This window comes from Equus asinus, chromosome 20, assembly GCF_041296235.1.
Source record: "Equus asinus isolate D_3611 breed Donkey chromosome 20, EquAss-T2T_v2, whole genome shotgun sequence".
Taxonomy (NCBI): Eukaryota; Metazoa; Chordata; class Mammalia; order Perissodactyla; family Equidae; genus Equus; species Equus asinus.
The window spans coordinates 86355421-86370439 of record NC_091809.1 but is presented as its reverse complement, the minus strand read 5'-3'; the positions used below and the strand labels follow the sequence as shown (position 1 = coordinate 86370439).

Here is a 15019-nt window from a genome sequence, read left to right as displayed (position 1 = left end):
TTAGCTCAGGGTCAGTCTTCCTCAGTAAAAAAAGAGGAGGATTGGCAGCAGATGTTAGCTCAGGGCTAATCTTCCTCAAAAAAAAAATAATAATAAGTAAATAAAAGGATAAACACTACCTCAACTAGTGTAAAAAGAATTTTTTAATGCATGCTTCATTGATAAACAATTAAATGATATAATATATAGCCAATAAAAATATTATAGAATTCTAAATGTTTTGTCATGTAAAAATGGACACATTATGAGTCTATGTGATAATATTGAATACAGAAGCATGCATAAGCTGTGAATGTGTGTATTGTTATAGTTGTTAGAGTTATAGTTATGCATAAAATCTGGAAGATTATACACCAAAATGATAACAGTAAATTTCTCTACGTGGCGGGATTGTATGCAACTTTAATTTTCTTCTTATCATTGCTCTATGGAATACTTATATTTTAAAAAGTAAATGTCTTCAAAAGAAGCAGCATCAATATGGTATAATCTTGTAGAGGAAGAAGTACCTAATCTTAAGATGAGATGGTTACAATGACCTCACTGAGCAGGGGACACCAAGCTAGGCCTTGAAAGATGAATGATGGAAATTCATTTCAGAGGTCATTGCAGGCAAATGGATCGCTTAGGCAAAACGTACCAAGACACTTAAAAACATGACTGAACATGGAGAAATTAGAGATATACAGTTCCTTGAGACTGAAGCACAGATTTCATGAAAGTGGTGTGGAAATCACTACTGGAAAGGAAGTCTGAATTTTTTGTGTACCATGTGGAGGGGGATGATCTTTGAGAAACAACTCCCAAAAAGTCAAAAGTTAGGAGTTAGCTCCCTTAATGGTGCCCATCATTCTGCCCATCACACTTTGAGAAAGGAAGTGAAGGAATACAGGTTTTACATGGGTGTCCAGGGTTGTGGTGAAATGTCTAAGGGCTTGACATAGTTCAAAACAGAAAACTTAGTATTTATCTAAACAAGACTTAATATTACATTGACTATTCCCAAAGTTGAGTTGAATATTACAGAGTAGACATGGCTACTAGACAGCAACCTGTCATTCCCCAAATAATAAGCTGTAAGTATCTCCATCAACCCACAGGCACTGCTTTCAGATGAATTAGAGAGGCAAGCCTCAAAGCCTCAGGTAAGTTGCTCCAGAGGTCCATACTCAATGAGCCATTTTCCTAGTGCCTCGGTTCTACTTCTCTTGTTCACTGCTGACAAAGCACGTCTCATGGAGGACCAAAATTTCTGAGAAACCAGTCTCTGCCATCCCCAAAGTCATTTCTGCTTTGGAAACAGCATGTAAACCACTTGGTCCCGTATCTGTTTTGTCTTGACCCCGTAAATGATGGGATTCAGCATAGGTGGAGCAAGCATGCTGACATTGGCCAGCAGGATATGGACGTGTGGTGGGATGTGGTGTCCAAACTGCTGAGTAAGAACTGAGAAGATCCCAGGCCCATAAAAGAGGATGATGACACAGACATGGGAGCCACATGTGTTGAGAGCTTTGTGGCGGGCATCTTTGGAGGGGATATGGAAGACAGCATGGAGAATCAGAACATAGGAAACAAAAATGAGGAAAATATCTAGCATCACTGTTGACATCAAGACAAAAAACCCATACCAGAGGTTTACTTGGATGTCATCACAGGCATATTTGGCCAAGCCAATGTGTTCACAGAATGTATGTGGAAGGATGTTATTTCTGCAGAAAGTCAGCCTCTTCAGAAGAAATATCATGGGAAAAATTGCACAATGTGCTCTTAAGAAAACAGCCACTCCAATTTTTCCTGTCAGAGAGTGGTGAGTATCATGGTGTACCTCAATGAGTAACATATTGCAATGTAGCGGTCAAATGCCATAACCAGCAAGATGCCTGACTCTGAAATGAAGGAGGAGTGCTGAAAGTAGAGCTGGGCAATGCAGCTATTAAGAGAGATTTCCCTATCATTGCACCAGAAAATGGCCAATGCCTTAGGTTCTGTGGTTGTGACAAAGACAATGTCAACTCCTGCCAGCATACAGAGGAAAAGATACATAGGTTCATGGAGGCTGCTTTTGATAAGGATAATGAAGATGAGCAGACTATTTCCAAGCAGGGTAAAGACATAGGACATGAAGATGGGGATGGAAATCCACATGTGTAGGTCTCCTTGGCCTGGAATGCCCAGCAGATAGAAGACTAGGTGGTTAACACCAGTGTGGTTGAAGCTAGCCACTCCTGAGGCAGGCTGACGTGGACTTTAATTTCACCTAATAGAGACAAAGAGAAATACAGATTATATATAAGTGTTTCCTTGAGTTTTGTGATTAAATATATAGAATTAAATGCCTGTATTTACCACTGTTTCCTCCTAATACCCTGCTAAAATGTCAGTAAAATAACAAAAATATTATAAACAGAAAGCAGAAGAGGAGATTATAGCAGAGAAGAAATGGCAAGATCTTGAAAGCTTAAAAGCAGATGGAGGACTTTTGACGAAGCAGATGGAATAAAACTAAAAGCTTCTAATTGAAAACAAGAATCAAGGTGATATTCATTGCAGAATCCAGATAGTCTCAAGAATTAGAGGTATAAGTTACTTCTCTAAATAAGGATAAGGATGGGATTTTTAGAAAAGGATTATTGGTTGAAAATCCATATAAAGAGCAGTTAGATTCCTGCATCCTCTTTCCCAAACTGTCTATCCAGGCGCCACTTTCCTTATCCAGAAGAATACTGGAGGATTACTCTCTGGTGAGGTTAAGCCTAGAAAATTCTGGAGACTCTAGGAATGGCTGGGGCAAGGGGACTATACTAAAAGCAAGGGATTAAATGAAAGGCTACATATTGAACAAAATGAAACCCCAGTGAACTTCTACCTTTGTCTAGTAATGCTGGCTCACATAACCCTATATCCAGATCTTCCAATTCATTCCAGCTGATGAAGGAGGCACTAAAAAGTGACCAGAGGTTCCATGTGTAGGCATGGGATTTGTTTAAGGAGAGACTTCCTGTCGAATTACTTCAGTCCAGAATTTTACAGCAAAATAAGTCAAAAATTTCTAAGAGTGGAAAAAGCTACATAAGACCTTCAGAGACCTCAAAAGATTTACCTTCCATTAACCCTTTCACAGGAAACTACTGGAAGATAAGCACCACAAAAATGAGGAAATGACCCAAAAATAGAGAGACATAGACCCCAACAAAGCAGCTAAAACAAAGTGATGCAATACAGGAGAGAGTACAGATGGGAGGGAGGGAGGGAATTCCTTCAACGACAGTGAAGGGTGACGAGGTGAAGAATCCTAGTGTATCCTGAGTTTAGACTGGATCAAGGACATAGAGGACACCTAAAGGAAATTCTCAAAGGAAAAAAGGAAAAGCTTGTTTTAAGATGTAATTTATATTTCTGGTGGAAAGTAAGGCACATAACTAAGCAAACAAAAAAAATAGACAATTACTTCAGGGAAGAGAAAAATTTGAACAAAAAAAGAAATGTGATCATATGTCACTGTATAACTCAGTTATTGTAATCATAGTAATAATATAAACATAAATATGCATCTTAAAATCATGATATGACTCTATGTATTAAGCCAATCAAGAAAAGAGAAGGTTGTGTGTGTCTGAATGTGGGAGTGGGGTAGATTTACTTGTAGGAAAGCTAAATGCCCACCTTCCATACAAGAAAGTCACTGAGTGACATATAAAATAATGATATAGAATATATATAAATCAAGAAATAACAATGTAAACATGCTGATTATCTATATCAAGTTAAATACCAAAAAAACAGCTATAAGTGTTAAAGTGGTTGTTTCGGAGGAGCCAGAATCAGAGGTGGGATGGAGCAGGGAACCTTTATTTTTATTGTAAGCCTGGTAGGACTTTTGAGCGTTTTTTAACTATTTATATGTATAATATTCACAAAAACAAAATTAAAAACAAGTTATCTTAGTAAAGTACCTAGCTCTTCACCTAAAATAAATTTGCAGCTCATAACTATAAGGTCCCTTCTCGCTCTCTCCCTCTTTCTCCCTCCCTCTCTCTTTCTCCATTTTAATTTCTGGAGCCAAAATATCCTTCTTCTCTTTAGGCACCAGATTACTTCCTTAGAGAACACAGACTGGCTCAACTGAACTGCCTCCTCTCTCTTGAGAAGAATGTCTAGGAAAGCTGGCATTGGAGCAGGCATAGACGGTCTGATGGAGATGTTTCCTGCAATGGACAATTGCTTCCTTTTTATTTCATGGTCACACAGATGCTGAAGAAAATACACTTTTCCAAGGAATGTCATATTCCTAGAGGAAATGGAAAATTGGCACCAAAAAGAATGAGGGCACAGTGTGTGTGCCATAGACCTAATGACAAAAGAACAGGTGAAGGCAAGAAGAATACAGCCAGAGATCAAACACGATCACAATTTGGATGGAAAACAGCCTTCAGAAGCCGATGGAGGCTTTGAGAAAAGGAACAGCCATGGAGACTTGTTTTGGTTGGATCCATAGGGTAAAGTCGAGGAGTTGGGGAATGGCCTTTGGAAACAGTTGCCTAGAACAACTGCTCATTGAATTCTATTTTGCCTGAAAGAATCTACTGCATGCCTCCTTCCTAAAGAAGTTTTCTAAACCTGCCCCAGACATCTCCCTGCTTTGTGCTCCTGAGCACTTTCCTTATCCCTCTCACATGGAACTACTTAGACCCTGCCAAGTGTAGCAGTGTTTTGCCTACCTGATCCATCTCCCCTAAGTGACAATTTTCTAAATATAAAAAACATATCTCATTAATCTATCTATCTTATCTATCAAGCATCTCTAACAAGCTGTGAATTCTTGGATAGATGGGCCATGTCATTTCATCAATGTGTGCCTACAGCATAGCACAGAAGGAAAGGCAAACAGGAGGGTGAGAGGGAAGGAAGGCCAGTGAAAGAGCAAATTTAAGATCAATGGCCAAAACAAGGCTTTCCTTTGAGTACTCAGCTTCCTAAATCCAAATGAGATTTAAAACGTCCTCTGAGAACCTACCATCTATTTCTGCCCTATCATCCCAAATGTTAGCCATTAGTCTCCTCTACAGTCTGTTCACAAGACTCCAATCAAAGATACTGATATTCCAACGTTCCAAATTAGGTCCATTACCTTGAGCCTGTGAGGAATTCTAATATCTAGCTCTACTCTCCCCTACTCCTAGAATCTTACCTCACATATGATAAAATCAGTCCTCAACTTCAGACCAAGTCTTTTGAAGCAGAAATGGAATCAGTGACTGGTGGAAACTTAGAGAGTTGAAGATTAGACTACAGAAGTGATTATTTTCATGAGTTCTCAGGAGGTCACTTATATTCCATGGCCCCATTGCCCTTGGGTTTGGACTCTACCAACTTGCCCACAGTCCCACATGGGCCAAGTCATTAAGCCTACTTCCTACTACCTTTTTGTCTTGACACCTTGTCCTCTGACAGCTCCCCAGTTATTTGATCTCTATCTTCAAATTTTATGTGTGCATATTTGTGGTTTTCCATACTCTAAGGCTGTCACTCCTAACCTCATATTCCCTCCCGAGAAATCCCTGTGCCTTTTTCAAGAAGTATTACACCTACTTTAATAAACACTCTCCATTACTTAAAACAGGCATCCATTTATTTAATTGGCATCTATTCTTAGAAAATATTTCTCTGTACATTATATCCAGGGTTTTTCAGCTGTACTTGGTAAGAGGAATAGGGAGAAATGAATTTACTCCATCTTGTCTGGAACTGAAAGTCCAATTTTTCTTTTAATTGGGTTGGTTGTTTTTTTATTAAGTTTTGAGAGTTCTTTATGTTTCCTGAATATAACTCCTTTATCAATAATATACTTTGCAAATGTTTTCCCCAGTCCAGGGCCCATCTTTTTATTCTCTTAACAATATACTTTAAGCAGTAAACATTTTAATTTTGATGAAGTCTTTTTTTTTGCCTGTGTATTGCTCTAGTAAATGTGTTGAAATTTATCTACTAAATTGCCTTTGAAACTTGACAAAAAACCATTTTTCCATATAAATGTGAACTCTATTCTCTTCTGTTGACTTATTTATCTTTTTTAACCCAATGACACACTGTCTTGATTATTGTAGCTTAATAACGTCTTTAATCAGGTAGTGTTAGTCTTCTAAATTTATTCTCCTTTTTCAAAGTTGTTTTGGCTGTTATGGGTACTTTGTTCTTCCATACAAATTTTTGAATCAGCTTTTCATTTTTAAGAAAAGTCTTATAGGTTGATTGATATTGCATTGAATCTATAGATCATTTGGGGGAGAAATGAGATCCCAACAATCTTGAGTCTTGCCACCTATGAACATAACGTCACTCCATTTACTTACATTTTCTTTAGTTATCTCAGCAACGTTTTACAGTTTTCTTTGTATAAGTCTCATTCTTGATATTGGTATTTTGTGTTTTCTGTTTTTCAGACAAATTTTGTCAGATTTATCTCTAAGTATTTAAAAAGTTTGTGCAAATTTTTGTGTAAATGTATTGTTTAATTTCAATTTCTGATCTTTTTCTAATACCAAAAACTACAGTTGTTTTTCGTATATGTATTGATCTTGTATCCTGCAGCCTCACTAAATTTAATTCTTAGTTCTAATATTTTTTCTCCTAAGTTCTATCAAATTTTCTACTAGATTTCTACTGTCTATAATTTTCTAATAGATTATCATATCTTTGACAAATAAAGATAATTATAGTTCTTCTTTTCCAGTATGGATGCCTTTTAGTTGTTTCTTGCTTTATTGCTCTGGCTAGAACTTTCAGTGAAATGTTAAAAAGCAGTGAGGGTATCCATGCTTATCTTGTTCTTCATCTCAAGGAAAAAAGTATTCAACCTTAAGCCATTTATTATGATGCTAATTATAATTTTTATTAGATGTCTTTAGTCAGGCTGGAAAAGTTCCCTCCATTTCTAGTCTGCTAAGAGTTTTTAACATGAATCAATGCTAGATCTTTGTCAAATGCTTTTTCTGTGCCAACTGAGAGCTTCATATGATTTTTCTTTATTTTGTCAAAATGGTGAGTTACACTGATTGATTATCAAATGTTAAAAAAAACCTGAATTCCTGGGTTAAACTCCACTTGCTCATGAACATTTTGATATCAGTTAAATTTGATTTTCTAATATTATGTTTAGAATTTTTGCATCTATGTTCATGAAAGTTATCGATCCATGGTTTTCTTTTCATGCAATATGTCTGTCTCATTTTGGTATCAGAGTTAGGCTGGTTTCGTAGAACGAAGTGAGAATTAGTCCCTCTTCTTCAATTCTCTGGAAGAGTTTGTATAAAATTGGCATTATTTCTCCCATAAATGTTTGGTGGGATACAGCAGTTAATGGATCTGTGCCTGGAGTCTTCCTTGTAGGTAACATTTTAAGTAAAAGTTCAATTTACTTAATAAATATGGGGCTATGCAGAATATCCATTTCTTCTTGAGTTTTAGTAATTTGTGTTTTTCAAGGAATTTGTCCATTTCATCTAAGTTGTCAAATTTATTGTCATAAAGTTGTTCATAAAAACCCCTTGTTATCCTTTTTTAAATATCTCTAGAATCTGCCGTGATGTCACCTCTCTCACTCCTGGTATTGCCTATTTGTGTCTTCTGTCTACTTTCCCTAATATGTCTGGCTAGATTGAATCTCAAACAGGGATGCTTTGTGCCTTTTGGGGGACATTTGGCAATGTCTAGAGACATTTTTGGTTGTCCTAACTGGGCAGGGTGCAAGACTACTGCCGTCTAGTCAGTAGAAGTGAAAGATGCTACTAAATATCTTACAATATTCAAGGAAGCCCCTCAAACAATTATCCAGCTCAGAAGTCAATAGGGCAAAGAGTGAGAAAACATGAAGTAAAACTTTATTGATTTTATTGATTTCTCAAATAACCAGCTTTTGGTTTCACTCATTTTTCTCTATTATATGATCCCATTTATATGACATGGCCAGACCAGGCAAATCTATAGTGATAGAAAGTAGACTAGTCATTTCTTAGGGCTAGGATTGATAGATGCATAGGGGGTTATATATAGCTGAAAGGAATGAGGTTTATTTTTACGGTAAGGAAAATGTGCCAAAGTTGATTATGGTGATGACTGCACATGTCTGTGAATATGTAGAAATTATTGAATTGTACATTTTAAATAGGTGAATTGTATGCTATGTTAATTATATCTCCACAAAGCTGTTTTTAAAAATAAGAAAACAACAACTGAAAATCTGATTGAAAAATGGGCAGGGGCCAGCCCTGTGGCAGAGTCATTAAGTTCATGCACTCCGCTTTGGCAGCCCAGGGTTTCACCGGTTTGGATCCTGGGCATGAACATGGCACTGCTTATCAGGCCATGCTGAGGCGGCGTCCCACATAGCACAACCAGAGGCACTCACAACTAGAATATACAACTATGTACTGGGGGGTTTTGAGGAGAAGAAGAATAAGAAAAGGGAAAAAAAGATTGGCAACAGATGTTAGCTCAGGTGCCAATCTTTAAAAAAAAAAGTGGGTAAAAGGCAATTCACAAAAAATTATGCAAAATAAACATAAAACATATGACTAGATGTTATGTCTTTATTTTCCTCAAAATGATCTCTCCCCAAATGCTCTCTTATCATTCATTTGTCCAGCTTAAACTTCTTTAAATGGCTGCTGGTCTCCAAAAGGGCAAAAATGAGAGCTGCAAGTCCTCTTAAAGCATATGCCCCGAAATTCACACATCACTTTAACCTTATTCTGTTAGTCAAAGAAAGTCATAAGACCATCCAAGACTCAAGAGGATTGTTAATGGACTGCATCTCATGATGTGGGAAAAGACATGTGTTCAACAGAGGGAAGAATTATTGTTAGCCATTTTTGCGGATAGTGAACTACATTTGACAAACTCAGAATGACAAATTTTCAAAATATTGACAGCATATTCTGCTGGTAAGATTGTGAGGAAAAAGTCATTCTCATCTATTGTTTGAAGTAATAAAAAAATGGTAAGACCTCTATAGAGAGACTCTTTCAACATCTAACAAAACCAAAAATGTATTTATCCTTCACCAAAGTAATTTTACTTCTATAAACTAAACTTGACATTAAACATCTCAAAGTGCAAAGATATGTATATACCAGTTTCTTCAATGTAAGGTAGTATAATTGCAAAATATTGGAAACAACCTAAAAGCCCATACATGAGAGACTATTTGAATAAACTGTGGCATATATACGTAATAGCATAGTATACAAGTGTAAAATAATGAGGAAGATTTCTATGGACACTTATAGAGCATTAAATGAAAAAGAAAAGTGTTAAATAGTACACATTTATCTTCAAATCATTGCCCACTGTTAATGAAGTTGTCACAAATACAATTATCCATAAATCTTTTTCTGTGTTCTATGTTCTTTTTTCATGTAAGCTAGGATCTTGAACTTTTTTAAATTTACGTTTGATTGTTTCCTGGACAGATTGAATACATACAAATGTTAATAAAATACACATTATAAGTACCAGAATTGTTTATGTTTGCACACTAGACTGAAAATAATTAAATGGAAATTTGTTAAATTAGGATACCATTGTGAATTAAATTAAAATTTAAATAATAAATTTCGATTTTGAGAAATTCCTCCATAAATCATTTTTTCAAGAAAAATGATGACTTTACTTCCATAGATGGAAACACAAAATCATAGTGCCCGTGGCAATGTGTAGCTATCAAAAAAATTCGACAAGAAAAAAAGGGGTGATGTCAGCATCATGGCAGAGTGAGTTATTCCTTTTGTCTCTCCCCTATAAGTTACAACCAATCAGACATCCATGGACCAACAGAGGATTCCCTACACAGCACACAGGTTGCATAAGAGATCCATGCATTTTACATCTGAAGGTGGGAGGACTGGACCTTCATGAGGCAACAGAACTAGGGGAGCAGTCCTCTCCCCCTCCCCCAGCAGCCTGATCCAGGATAAGGCACACACACCAGTGAGTGGTCACTTCAGAAGCAGAGGCACCAGGAACTGCAGCTCACGCAACTGTGAGTGATGTGGCAGGAGCAGAAAAAATAGATGTGGCTTGCTCCATGCCCATATCCCAGAGGATCCAGCATGAGCCACCCCACATCCCCCAGCAGTGGCCAGGTCTTTCCAACACTGGAGACAGTTTACAAAACTCAGATTTTCATCGCAGGGGTGGGGAACCCTGACCTGATTTTTCATAACACAGTGGCTCGCACCAGAGACCAGAGGCTGCAGGAGCAAGCAGCAGCAACAATTGTTCCCTGTTTGGCTCCTGTACCCTGACCCTGGATAGCGGCAGGTGGAACCTGTGACCAAAAGCTTCAGGAACCACAGCAGAATCAGTGACCCAATTCCCAGTGGTGGCATCTGTGACACCAGCTCCACCAGCAGTAGGAGCTGCATACAAGTCCTCAGGCTCCCAGTAGCAACAGCAACACCTGTGAACTCAGAACCCCTGGCAGCAGTGAGGCCAGCACCTCCAGACAACCCAAGAGCAGCAGCACAGGTGGTGCATGGGGCAGTAGCACTCAAGCCAGTGGAGAGCCTGCAGAGAACCAGTGGGGGAATCTGAGACCCAGGTGACGCTGGAAGCAGCCAAGAATACTCTGACCAGCAAAAATTATCCTTCTGACATGACAGAGAAATAAAAGCTGTCCCAGACAAACAAAAGCTGAGGGAGATCATCACCACTAGACCTGCTTTACAAGGAATGGTGAAAGGAGCCCTCCTACCTGAAACAAAAAGGCAAAGGATAACAAAGCTTTGAGCAAGGACATAAATAGACAGAACCAGAAAATTGCAGCTCTATATCAGACTAGGTTAGTAAATACTTAATTATAACATAAAGAATAAAGGGAAAGAAGCCACAAAAATGACTACAACCACTTCAATTTGGTCACAAACTCACAACACTAAAAAGAATAATTTGGGGCAACAAAAATATAGAAGGGGGAGAGGAAAAGGATGGAACCTGCATAGGTTAGTGGAGATAAGAGGCTAACAGCAAAAGGTCTACCTCATGTATGAGATCTTTTATACAAACCTCATGGTAACCACAAAACAAAAAATCAGTCACAAACCATAAATAAAGAGAAAACAGTAAAGCATCACAGAAAACCATGAAACTGAAATGGAAAACATAAGTACAAGGAAAATGAAACAATACAAATTTAGAACAACTAGAAAACAAGATAAAATGGCAGTATTAAGTCTTCATATATCAATAATCACTCTAAATGTAAATGGATTGAATTCACCAATCAAAAGACACAGAGTGGCCAGATGGATTAAAAAACAAGACCTAACAATATGCTGCCTCCAGGAGACCCCTCTCAGCTGCAAAGACAAACATAGGCTCAGGGTGAAGGGATGGAAGATGACACTCCAGCAAATAACAACCAAAAAAAGTGAGTGTAGCCATACTTATATTAGACAAAACAGACGTCAAGACAAAAAAGATAACAAGAGGCAAAGATGGACTTATATAATGATAAAAGAAACATTCCACCGAGAAGACACAACACTTACTAATATATATGAACCTAACACAGGAGCACCAAAGTATATGAGGCAACTATTAACAGACCTAAAGGGAGAAATTGACAGCAACACAATAATAGTAGGGGACTTTAACACCCCACTTACATCAAAGGACAAATCATCCAGACTGAAAGTAAACAAGGAAACAATGGCCTTAAATGAAATACTAGACTAGATGGACTTTATAGATATATATGGAGGACATTCCATCCAAAAACAGCAGAATACACATCCTTCTCAAGTGCCCATGGAACACTCTCAAAGATAGACCATATGTTGGGAAACAAAGCAAGCCTCAGTAAATTTAAGAAGATTGAAGTCATATGAAGCATCTTTTCTGACCACAGTGCTATGAAACTAGAAATCAAATATAAGAAAAAAACCAGAAAAGTCATAAATATGTGGAGACCAAACAACAAGCTACTGAACAACTACTGGATCAGTAAAGAAATGCAAAGAGAAATCAAAAAATGTCTAAAGAGAACATCTAACCCTCTAAAATCCAAAGAAAAATCAAAAAAATGAAAATGAAAACACAACATACAAAAACTTATGGGATGCAGCAAAACAGTACTAAGAGGTAAGTTTACAGCAATACAGGCCTACTTTAAAAAACAAGAAAAATCTCAAATAAACAATCTTACACTATACTTAAAAGAATTAGAAAAAGAAGAACAAACAAAGTACAAAGTCAGTCGAAGGAAGTAAATCATAAAAAATCAGAGCAGAAAAAAAGACGTAAAAACCAATAGAAAGGATCAATGAAAATAAGAGCTGCTTCTTTGACAAGATAAACAAAATTGACAAGCCCTTAGCCAGATTCACTAAGAAAAAAAGAGAGAAGACTCAAATAAAATCAGAACTGCAAGAGGGGAAATTGCAATAGACAACACAGAAATACAAAGGATTATAAGAGAATACTATGAAAAGCTACTTGCCAACAAATTGGATAACCTAGAAGAAATGGATAAATTCTTAGAAGTATGCATCCCCCCGAGACTGAATCAAGAAGAAATGGAGAATCTGAATAGACCAATCACAAGCAAAGAGATTGAAACAGTAATCAAAAGCCTCCCAAAAAACAAAAGTCCAGGCCAGATGGCTTCTCTGGTTAATTCTACCAAATATTCAAAGAAAATTTAATACCTTCCTTCTTAAGAAATTTTCTTCTTCCAAAACTTGACGAAGACAGGATGCTTCCTAACTCATTTTATGAGGCCAACATTGCCCTGATACCAAAACCAAAAAAGGACAACACAAAAAAGGAAAATTACAGGCCAGAATCACTGATGAACATAGATGCAAAAATCCTCAACAAAGTATTAGCTAATAAAATACAACAATACACTAAAAGGATCATACACCAAGATCAAGCCAGATTTATTCCAGGGATGCAGAGATAGTTCAATATTCACAAATCAATCAATGTGATACACCACATTAACAAAATGAGAAATAAAAATCCAGTGACCATCTCAATAGATGCAGAGAAAGCATTTGACAAGATCCAACATCCATTTATGACAAAAACTCTGAATAAAATTGGTGTAGAAGGAAAGTACTGCAACAGAATAAAGGGCATATATGAAAAACCCACAGCCAACATCATAATCAATGGTGAAAAATTGAAGGCTGTTCTTTGGAGAACAGGAACAAGACAAGGATGCCCACTCTCACCACTCTTATTTAACGTAGTACCAGATGTTTTAGCCAGTGCAATTAGGCAAGAAAATGTAATGAATGGGATCCAAATTGGAAAGGAAGAAGTGAAATTCTCACTATTTGCAGATAACATGATTCTATATATATAAAGCCCTAAAGAATTCAACAAAAAAACTATTTGAAATAATTAACAGAAACAGTAAAGTTGCATGGTACAAAATCAGCATACAAAAATCAGTTGCATTCCTATACACTAATAATGAACTAACAAAAAGAGAAATCAAGAATACAATCCCACTAACAATCACAACAAAAAGAATAAATACCTAGGAATAAATTTAATCAAGGAGGTGAAAAATCTCTACACTGAAAACAATGACACATTATTGAAAGAAATCAAAGAAGACACAAAGAAATGGAAAGATATTCCATGCTCATGGATTGGAAAAACAAACATAGTTAAAATGTCTATATTACCTAAGGCAATCTACAGATTCAATGCAATCCCTATCAAAGTCCCAGTGACATTCTTCACAGAAATAGAACAAAAAATCCTAAAATTTATATGGAACAAAAAAAGACCCTGAACTGCCACAGCAATCTTGAGAAAAAAGAACAAAGTTGGAGGTATCACACTTCCTGAATTCAAAATATACTACAAAGCTACAGTCATCAAAACAGCATGGTACTGGCACAAAAACAGACACACAGATCAGTGATACAGAATTGAGAACCCAGAAATAAAACCACACATCTATGGACAAAGAAGACAAAAACATACAATAAAGGAAGGAAAGTCTCTTCAATAAACAATGTTGGGAAAACTGGACAGCCACATGCAAAAGAATGGACATAGGCCATTATCTTACATCATGCACAAAAATTAACTCAAAATGGACTTGCATGTAAGACCTGAAACCATAAAACTCCTAGAAGAAAACATAGGCAGTATGTTCTTTGACGTTGGTCTTAGCAGCATCTTTTCAAATACCACGTCTACTCAGGAAAGAGAAACAAAAGAGAAAATAAAGAAATGGGACTACATCAGACTAAAAAGCTTCTTAGTGGGAAAGAAAACCATCAGCATAACGAAAAGACAAAACACCAATGAGAGAAAATATTTGCAAACCATATATTCAACAAGGGGTTAATTTCCAAAATATATAAAGAACTTGTACAACTCAACAACAAAACAATGAACAACCCAATCAAAAAGTGGGCAGAGGATATGAACAGACATTTTTCTAAAGAAGATATACAGATGGCCAACAGACACATGAAAGGTTGTTGAACATCACTAATCATTAGAGAAATGCAAATCAAAACTACAATGAGATATCACCTTACACCTGTCAAAACAGCTATAAACAAGACAAGAAATAACAAGTGTTGGAGAAGATGTGGAGAAAAGGGAACCCTCATACACTGCTGCAGGGAATGCAAACTAGTGCAGCCACTACGGAAAACAGTATGGAATTTTCTCAAAAAATTAGAAATACCATATGATGCAGCTATGCCACTTTTGGGTATTTATCCAAAGAACATGAAATCAATAATTCAAAAAGATACATGCACCCATATGTTCACTGCAGCATTATTCACAATAGCCAAGACATGGAAGCAACCCACATGCCCATCAAATGATGAATGGATAAGGAAGATGTAGAATACTATTCAGCCATAAAAAAGACAAAATCGTGCCATTTGCAACAACATGGATGGAACTTGAGGGTATTACGCTAAGTGAAATGAGTCTGACAAAGGAAGACAAATACCCTATGATTTAAGTCATATGT

General features: G+C 36.8%; 1 pseudogene; it reads right to left on the bottom strand.

Moving 5' to 3' along the window:
* Positions 1 to 1282: 1282 nt before the first annotated feature.
* LOC106831617 (olfactory receptor 52B4-like) lies at positions 1283 to 11069 on the bottom strand (annotated as a pseudogene).
* Between the last annotated feature and the right edge of the window lie 3950 nt (positions 11070 to 15019).